The sequence below is a fragment of the Podarcis melisellensis genome, assembly GCF_964234715.1.
Source record: "Podarcis melisellensis genome assembly, chromosome: 12".
Taxonomy (NCBI): domain Eukaryota; kingdom Metazoa; phylum Chordata; class Lepidosauria; order Squamata; family Lacertidae; genus Podarcis; species Podarcis melisellensis.
In genome coordinates, this window is record NC_138544.1 from 56034999 (window position 1) to 56045295 (window position 10297).

Genomic DNA, 10297 nt, shown 5'->3' on the forward strand with positions numbered 1-10297 from the left:
GCTCCAGGTGGAAGTGAATCCGCAACCTGGTTGGCCTACAGGGGAATCCCGGAATTAGCCAATCACGTGAGGACCATCGTGTAAATAATGTATATAAGGCAGACATTCTGGGGGAACTTCCATTCCTCCTCACCACTATGAGCTGAATAAAGAGCATGAAATCCACTATCGACTCAGAGTATATTTCAAATCCCTTAAGAAGTAAGGGGTGTGTGTGAGAGAGAGACTGTTTTCATGGAATGAAGCCTCTGAATGCAGACATTACTTGCAAGTCTGAAATGCAAAAATCCTATGCCTGATCCCCAAACCATGTTTCCCTTCCCTTCTTCCCTCCCCTCCTCTCAGATACCGTATTTTTTGCTCTATAAGACTCACTTTTTCCCTCCTAAAAAGTAAGGGGAAATGTGTGTGCGTCTTATGGAGCGAATGCAGGCTGCGCAGCTATCCCAGAAGCCAGAACAGCAAGAGGGATTGCTGCTTTCACTGCGCAGCGATCTCTCTTGCTGTTCTGGCTTCTGAGATTCAGAATTTTTTTTCTTATTTTCCTCCTCCAAAAACTAGGTGCGTCTTGTGGTCTGGTGCGTCTTATAAAGCGAAAAATACGGTACCTAACTGTGTGAAGATGCATGAAACTAACGGGAACATTTTCTCCCAATAGAAAGGTAAAACGAGTCAACCCTCAGACTTGTCTCTCTCATTCATCCTTCCTTTCCCATCAAAAGATCGATATTGCCTACTTTGTCACAAACAGAACTCCCATCCTTCCGGAAACCGTTTCTGAAATGTGGAGCATTTGAACAATGAAACGATGGACGGGTGAAGAGAATGCAAAATGCAAGGAGCTGCGATTATGAAAGCTGATGTTTTTCATGTTCCATCTCTCCTTCGTACCCCCCCGCAACCGTTCCATTTCGTCTTCTGCTAATTCATCAGTCTTTCCCCTCGAGTCTGGGTTCCTTTCATAGGCCGTAATGAGCCGTCTCTGTATGGAATCCTTGGGGTCTTAAAAGCAGCTGCCTGGCTTTAGTGGAAATGTAAATAATAAGGGCCTTTTTAGCGGAGAAGAAAATGGTTCGTGGCATTCTGTGTTACCAGCTAATCCCACATCGCTGGCCCAGGATCCTCACAACCTCCTTTGATCGCTCCAGCCAGACCGCAACGTTCTCGGCCTGCCACAAAACCCCATTCCATCACGACGTATTATTTTACAGTAAACTCTGCAGCCATGATCCAAGACGATGTTTTACTCCATCTGCCAATGAGGCCCGCTAGAAACAACCTTCTGGACAAACTAGCAGCGAGTGCTAAGCTCACTTGTCGCTTGTGGGACTTTGCCAAGGCTGCCTTCAGATGTCTTCTAAAAGTCAGATAGTTGTTTATTCCTTGACATCTGATAGGAGAGTGCCACCACCGAGAAGGCCCTCTGCCTGGTTCCCTGTAACTTATCTTATTCTGCTCTGGTCAGACCTCACCTGGAGTACTGTGTCCAGTTCTGGGCACCACAGTTCAAGAAATACACTGACAAACTGGAACGTGTCCAGAGGAGGGCAACCAAAATGGTCAAAGGCCTGGAAACGATGCCTTATGAGGAACGGCTAAGGGAGCTGGGCATGTTTAGCCTGGAGAAGAGGAGGTTAAGGGGTGATATGATAGCCATGTTCAAATATATAAAAGGATGTCACATAGAGGAGGGAAAAAGGTTGTTTTCTGCTGCTCCAGAGAAGCGGACACGGAGAAATGGATCCAAACTACAAGAAAGAAGATTCCACCTAAACATTAGGAAGAACTTCCTGACAGTAAGAGCTGTTTGACAGTGGAATTTGCTGCCAAGGAGTGTGGTGGAGTCTCCTTCTTTGGAGGTCATTAAGCAGAGGCTTGACAACCATATGTCAGGAGTGCTCTGATGGTGTTTCCTGCTTGGCAGGGGGTTGGACTCGATGGCCCTTGTGGTCTCTTCCAACTCTATGATTCTATGATTCTATGATCTTCTCGCAGCAAGGGAACCACCAGAAAGCCCTTGGCCTTCTGTGTCCGGGTAGAACGATGGGGGTGGGGATGCTCCTTCAGATATACTGGACCGAGACCGTTTAGGGCTTTAAAGATCAGCACCAACACTTTGAACTGTGCTCAGAAACATACTGGGAGCCAATGTAGGTCTTTCAGGACCGGTGTTATGTGGTGTCGGCGGCCGCTCCCAGTCCCCAGTCTAGCTGCTGCATTCTGGATTAGTTGCAGTTTCCGGGTCACCTTCAAAGGTAGACCCACATAGAGCGCACTGCAGTAGTCCATGCGGGAGATAACCAGAGCATGCACCACTTTGGCGAGACAGTCTGCGGGCAGATAGGGTTTCAGTCTGCACACCAGATGGATGTGCAGAAACGTACTGGGAGCCAATGAAGGTCTTTCAGGACTGGTGTTACGAGCCAAGCAGGAATATTTGCAAGCCAATCCATTTTTAACTGCATTAGACAGTGGGCTATGGAGGAGGGTATTGACTAGCCCCAGGACGCCCAGCAAACATTGTGGCAAAGCTGGTCCCATCACCTCCTGGCAAATAGAATGGGAAGAAATAGAGGCAGTGAGAAATTTTACTTTCTTGGGCTCCATGATCACTGCAGATGGTGACAGCAGTCACGAAATTAAAAGACGCCTGCTCCTTGGGAGAAAAGCAATGACAAACCTAGACAGCATCTTAAAAAGCAGAGACATCACCTTGCTAACAAAGGTCCGTATAGTTAAAGCTATGGTTTTCCCAGAAGTGATGTATGGAAGTGAGAGCTGGACCATAAAGAAGGCTGATCGCCGAAGAATGGATGCTTTTGAATTCTGGTGCTGGAGGAGACTCTTGAGAGTCCCATGGACTGCAAGAAGATCAAACCGATCCATTCTGAAGGAAATCAGCCCTGAGTGCTCACTGGAAGGACAGATCCTGAAGCTGAGGCTCCAATCCTTTGGCCACCTCATGAGAAGAGAAGACTCCCTGGAAAAGACCCTGATGTTGGGAAAGATGGAGGGCACAAGGAGAAGGGGACGACAGAGGGCGAGATGGTTGGATAGTGTTCTCGAAGAGACCAACATGAGTTTGACCAAACTGCGGGAGGCAGTGGAAGACAGAAGTGCCTGGCGTGCTCTGGTCCATGGGGTCACGAAAAGTCGGACACGACTAAACGACTAAACAACAACAACAACAACAACAAGGGATTTAAACTCCCTTTTCACAGACTGCAGCCCAGTGCTCCAACCACTGGGCTTGCAAAATGAAGTTGACATCCTCCAGCATAATTTGTCTGGATGTAGCATCACCAGTTGCAGTCTCCATTCAGAATAGCAGGCTTCGAAACTGTGGAAAATGTGCATAGGGCTACTATTTGGCCACACAGTTTGGCAGGACACACGAGTGGTTGAGAGAGTGAGAGAGAGATTGGCTGGGAGTGGAGGGTGGAACCAGGAAGGGAGGTCTCAAAAGCTGGTCTGGTGGGGCATTTTCCATTTTCTGGCTTCCTCCACTGTCAATCTTTAAGAACCTGCCCGGGTGCTAAGATCCTTAGGTGAGCACCTCTGTGTCCCGTCACCATCAGAGCCACAGCTGATGATGGCTTGAGATAGACCTCATTTCCCATGGCTGCACCCAGATTATGGAATTCCGCTCCCAAGAGAAACTATTCTGGCTCCTTCCATGTTTTCTTTCCGCTAGAAAGCTAAGACCTTTCTGTTCAGGAAGGACTTTGAAAGCAAAGGTACAGACAGCACAGATCACAGGGCAAACTCTATTTCAATTGCTGGCTCTGAATGGGTTTTAGCTACAGCAGTACCTTGGTTCTCAAACTTAATCCGTGTGATGGCCTGGGAATCTGATTCAGAAGCTGAGGAGTCCCAGCCTGCACAGGAGTCCCCGCCTCCAGGGCCGGCTGAGCCGGGGCAGGGGCTTGAGTCTGATGGGCCTGCACCTGTGCCGGATCCTCAGGAGCAGGCACCAGGTGAATCCACTCTGGCTCCGGAGGTGATTGAGGATCCATTGCCTGCAGGTGCTCCTCTCCCAGCCCTGTCGGGGAAGATGAGGTTGCCTCTGGGTCCAGTAACCCTCCAGCCTCTCCTGAGCTGCAGAGACTCAGCGCAGAGAAGCAGAGGGAACTGGGTTCTCTCAGGAGGAGTGCTTGCCTTAAGGCCAGGAGAGGCTGGTCACCTGTGGACCAGGATCGCCCCTGGCCTCAGGCTAAGGGAGCTGGGCATGTTTAGCCTGAAGAAGAGGAGGTTAAGGGGTGATATGATAGCCATGTTCAAATATATAAAAGGATGTCACATAGAGGAGGGAGAAAGGTTGTTTTCTGCTGCTCCAGAGAAGCGGACACGGAGCAATGGATCCAAACTACAAGAAAGAAGATTCCACCTAAACATTAGGAAGAACTTCCTGACAGTGAGAGCTGTTCGACAGTGGAATTTGCTGCCAAGGAGTGTGTTGGAGTCTCCTTCTTTGGAGGTCTTTAAGCAGAGGCTTGACAACCATATGTCAGGAGTGCTCTGATGGTGTTTCCTGCTTGGCAGGGGGTTGGACTCGATGGCCCTTGTGGTCTCTTCCAACTCTAGGATTCTAGGAGATAAAGGCCAGTCAGCCCAGTCCCAGGTTGCGGGAGCAACGACGTTGGAAACCTGCTTCTGCCAGCACCCAGACCTGTTCTTCTGGAGTTCCCGACCTTGCCCGGCTTCTTGCTTCCCCTTGGTGGACAGTCTCCAGACCCTCGACCCAGGACCGGACTCTGACCACGCCTCACGGTAACCTCCCCCCGGGACCAGCACAATCCGTTCCGTAAGTCCATTCCAAAACCAAAGCTTTCCAAAACCAAGGCACACTATCCCATGGAAAGTACCGTATTTTTCGCTCTATAGGATGCACCAGACCATAAGACACACCTAGCTTTTGGAAGAGGAAAACAAGAAGGAAACAAAATTCTGAATCTCAGAAGCCAGAACAGCAAGAGGGATCGCTGCACAGTGAAAGTAGTGATCCCTCTTCGTGTTCTGGCTTCTGGGATAGCTGCGCAGCCTGCATTCGCTCCATAAGATGCACACACATTTCCCCTTACTTTTTAGGAGGGAAAAAGTGTGTCTTATAGAGCAAAAAATACGGTAATGCAAAATGGATTCCTCCATTCCAAACTTTTAAAAACAACCCTTAAAACAGAAATTTAAAATGAATTTTACTACCTAACGAGACCATTGATCCATAAAATGAAAGCAATAAACAATGTACTGCAGTCACACAATCAATCGAACAGGAGCTGAACTGGGTTCCACACAGTCGCAGAAACAAACAAAAAAGCCGCAAAAACGAAAACACAAAATAAATAGCAGAAACAGACAGACCTCAGCATCCCACTCAAAACGAAAATGTGGCACTCAGATCAGAAGCATAACACTCAAATCGTCAGCGTAACACTCAAAACAGAGCATGTCCAGGCTTCTGAAAAAAGTTCACAAACCAAAACACTTCCTTCCAGGTTTGCAGTGTCTGGATTCCAAGTTGTTTGAGTACCAAGGCGTTTGAGAACCAAGGCACCACTGCATTGTGTTTGTACTTTGCATTGCACAATTGATGCCTTAAAATGTTGGAAGCCATCTTGATTATCAGCTTGGGAGAAAGGTGAGATACAAATACAATAAATAAAAGCAAAAGCAACAGCTCTCCGTCCAATGGGCCCCATCTTCCTGCATCAAAAAATCACAAGCTGGTTTCTCGGACTGCCAAGGTAGACTGGTTGGACACAGAGGAATGGAGAAAGGACTACGAGCATTGATGGCCAAGTTTGGCTTCCAAGGTCACGGGCAGCAGTGCCTCTGAATCTCAGTTGCTGGAAACTGCTCCAGAGGGCAGAGAGCCTTTGTGCTCGAATCCTGTTTCATAGAATCATAGAGTTGGAAGAAACCCAGACATCATCTAATCCAAGCCCCTGCAATGCAGGAATCTCAGCTAAAGCATCCATGACAGATGACCATTCACCCTCTGCTTAAAAACCCCCAAGTAATAATAATAATAATAACTTATTATTTGTACCCTGCCCATCTGGCTGGGTCACCCCAGCCACTCTGGGCGGCTTTCAACAAAGACATTAAAAAATTCCCTGAACAGGACTGCCTTCAGATGTATTCTCAAAGTCTGGTAGTTGTTGTTCTCTGACATCTGGTGGGAGGGCGTTCCACAGGGCGGGTGCCACCACCGAGAAGGCCCTCTGCCTGGTTCCCTGTAACTTGGCTTCTCGCAGGGAGGGAACTGCCAGAAGGCCCTCAGTGCTGGACCTCAGTGTGCGGGCAGAACAATGGGGGTGGAGATGCTCCTTCAGGTTTACTGGACCGAGGCCATTTAGGGCTTTAAAGAAGGGTCCACAACCTCCTGAGGGAGATCGTTCCACTGCTGAACAGCTCTTACTGTTCAACTTTTTCAGTATGATTAGTCAAAATCTCCTTTCTTGCAACTTGGAGCAAGACATACTCAAGTGCTTCAACCGTTCCTCATAAGGCTTGGTTTCCAAACCCATGAACATCTTGGTTGCCCTACTCTGCGCCCGTTCCAAATGGTCAACATCCTTCTTAAGTTGTGGTGCCCACAACTGGACACAACTGGTGGTTCTTCTGGTGTCATGGGCAGGCCGGACACTGAGAAATGCTGGGAGGAGCCAGTCTCCCTTCTGCATTGGGAAGGAGCTTCCATAACTCCTTATCTATTGAACTTAACAATTAAACCCCTGTGTTGCAAACAATTATCAGTGATATCCAAGGCAACACGGTGACCAAGTACAACGATGCAATATCAATATAAACTCTTTGTATAGTCTATATGGAACATAGAACAATACTGTATGGGAAACCAAATAAATAGAAATCTTACAAATCTCTGAAAGTCACTAAATGTGCACTCTTGATGGATTCTCTTGAAAACATAATAAACATAAGTTTTATAAGTCTCTGAAAGTCTTTGTAGACTATGCAAGTCTCTGAAAGAAGCAATGGGGCAGATTCTTATCTGATGAAAACAAGCCGTAAAGCTTTGTTTTATGACGTCCAGCACTGCCGAAGTGGTCCGCAAACAGACCTAGTGAACAGTGATTCCAGATATACCCACTGTTTCATATAATGCTTCTTCAGCACAGCAGGAGGATACAGAAATGCTTCATAAACCCATCTATATGGTGAATGGAATTGTATACCAACAATATCTATGGAGCAGTGGCCATAATCATAGAATCATAGAATCATAGAGCTGGAAGAGACCAAAAGGGCCATCGAGTCCAACCCCCTGCCAAGCAGGAAACACCATCAGAGCACTCCTGACATATGGTTGTCAAGCCTCTGCTTAAAGACCTCCAAAGAAGGAGACTCCACCACACTCCTTGACAGAAAATTCCACTGTCGAACATCATCCAAGTCGTTGATAAAGATGTTGAATAAGACCGGGCCCAAGACAGAACCCTGTGGCACCCCACTAGTCAGTCTTCTCCAGGATGAAGAGGAACCATTGATGAGCACCCTTTGGGTTTGGTCAATGTTCCTTCCTACTATCTATTGAACTTAGGCAGGCAAGAAAGATGTCCTAGACTGAGTCAGTGCATTGGTCTATACTGATGGACAGCAGTTCTCCAGGGAAGGGGCTCGACTCCGTTTTCCTCAGAGTAGACCCACTGAAATAAATAAAAATGGCGAAGTTCATTAATTTCAAAACGGTCTACTTTAAATCTTAAGTGAAAACCAACACCCAGGATTTCAAGATCCCTCTGAGTGTCAGCCCCTGGGAAATCAGAAATGGGTTTCAAAAACAATTCTTTTCCCACACGTGATGGACTTGCGTGACCCCATGGACCAGAGTACGTCAGGCACTCCTGTCTTCCACTGCCTCCCGCAGTTTGGTCAAACTCTGGCTGGTAGCTTCCAGAACAATGTCCAACCATCTCATCCTCTGTCGTCCCCTTCTCCTTGTGCCCTCCATCTTTCCCAACATCAGGGTCTTTCCCAGGGAGTCTTCTCTTCTCATGAGGTGGCCAAAGTCTTGGAGCCTCAGCTTCAGGATCTGTCCTTCCAGTGAGCACTCAGGGCTGATTTCCTTCAGAATGGAGAGGTTTGATCTTCTTGCAGTCCATGGGACTCCCAAGAGTCTCCTCCAGCACCATAATTCAAAAGCATCCATTCTTTGGCGATCAGCCTTCTTTGTGGTCCAGCTCTCACTACACTAGACTAATTTGACCCTCCACTCTGAGTCTCTGCACGCTGCCCATCTTTGCTGAGAACAATGCTTTTCTTAAGTGTAAACCTCTCATAATTTGTTTGCTTGCTTCTGTGGAATCATGATCTTATTATTCTTACCATTGTTCACATCTCTCTGCAATCACCAATCCTCAACTCTGCACTATTTTCTTTCTTAAGTGGCGGACCACACAATGTCAAACGGGCAAACTGTTGGTTGTTTGTTTCTGTACCTTTCAAACATTTGTATGGTTATATGTAACCCAAAAAATATGATGATTTTTAATTTTTAAAAAAACCATTGAGAGGGAAGGCTCACTCGCAGGGAAAACCTGCTCTTTACAGACCCTCTAAGGGTCCCTATTTTCCAGGGACAGTCTGGATTTACATAAGCCGTCTCAGGTTATGATTTGAATGTCCCACTTTTCCTGAGGACGTCCCTGTTTCCACTGGTGAAAACTTGGAGGATATGGAGTTATGCAACCCCCGAGCCATAGAGATAAGTAACTAGACAACCTTTAGAAGACATCTGAAGGCAGCCCTTTATAGGGAAGTTTTTAAAAATGTTTAATGTTTTATGTTTTTATATACTTTGGAAGCCACCCAGAGTGGCTGGGGCAACCCAGTCAGAGGTGTGAGAAACACATACAGTGGTACCTCGGGTAAAGTACTTAATTTGTTCCGGAGGTCCGTTCTTAACCTGAAACTGTTCTTAACCTGAAGCACCACTTTAGCTAATGGGGTCTCCTGCTGCCGCCGCCGCTGCACGATTTCTGTTCTCATCCTGAAGCAAAGTTCTTAACCCGAGGTACTATTTCTGGGTTAGCGGAGTCTGTAACCTGAAGGGTATGTAACCTGAAGTGTATGTAACCCGAGGTACCACTGTAATAAAATTGTTGTTGTTGTGGAATAAAAAGGTAAAGTAAAGGACCCCTGACAGTTAAGTCCAGTGGCGAACGATTCTGGGGTTGCGGCGCTCATCTCGCTTTACTGGCCGAGGGAGCCAACGTTTGTCCACAGACAGTTTTCCCAGGTCATGTGGACAGCAGGATCAAGCCGCTTCTGGTAAACCAGAGCAGCGCATGGAAACACCGTTTACCTTCCCGCCGGAGCGGTACCTATTTAACTACTTGCACTTTGATGTGCTTTCGAACTGCTAGGTTGGCAGGAGCTGGGACCAAGCAACGGGAGCTCACCCCATTTAGGGAAGTTTTTTCACCCGCATCCCTTGTTATGGAATAGGACGTTCCTATTTTCATCGGAGGAATATTGGAGGGTATGTCTTTAGCGCTACATTGGAGCAAATGTCTATCTGGAGAAAACCTGTTTGTTTTGATTCAGAGGTGAAAATTGGGTTTCCACCTGTGGTGGAAGTCACAGGACAAGCATAGATGAGCCCGGAGAGAAGGAGATTAATCCCATTTTTTCAACTGGATGAAATACTCCTTTGGTGAAGTAGAACTGAAAAGCCCAGCCTGGAACGCACAGAGGCCCAGGATATAAAAGAAGCCTGCTTCCTCCTCATTCATCATTAAGGACAAGAAAGCAGCTGTTTTGCACAGCGCTGGCAGGCTGACCACACAGCGCCTTGACATTTGCTACTCCATAACCGCCGGTCGGTGACTCACATCACAATGTACGGGCAGCCTCTTTTTTCCCCCTTTTTCACAGAGCTTTGCATAATTTACAGCCGCCTCCTTGATGTGGTCCAAGCGGAATATTATTCCAAGGCATATTACAAATCTCAGCTAGCTTTAAGGAAAGGAAACGTTTGCCTTGGCCAAACCTCTGGAATAATAAATCAAAAACTCAACAATCTGTTTAAAACAATATCGATGGGAACCTGAAGGAGGGCTGGCCGAGTTGCGGCAGTTCGGGGGGTGGGTAGGGGGGGTAATTCCACGGCGATTGGCTCTTATTTATGGCGCGAGGAAATCTGCCTCGAGAGAAGGACAAGGAAGAAAGCTCAGGAACCTAATTACGTTACTTGTTTTTGAGGATGGCTTGCGAAGGAGGGCGGAAAGGAGAGATTGGGGGTTGCCAAACCTACTGTGCAGCTGTAGAGATG

At 47.3% G+C, this 10297-nt stretch overlaps 1 protein-coding gene across 1 annotated transcript in view; it reads right to left on the reverse strand.

Annotated features, from left to right (window-relative positions):
* The window catches only part of MYL3 (myosin light chain 3), a 101409-nt gene extending 97236 nt beyond the window's left edge, over window positions 1-4173 (reverse strand). The window contains exon 1 of the mRNA XM_081882745.1: window positions 4168-4173. The gene's annotated coding sequence lies outside the window, so the exon portion shown is untranslated. The remainder of the gene's footprint in view (window positions 1-4167) is intronic.
* Between the last annotated feature and the right edge of the window lie 6124 nt (window positions 4174-10297).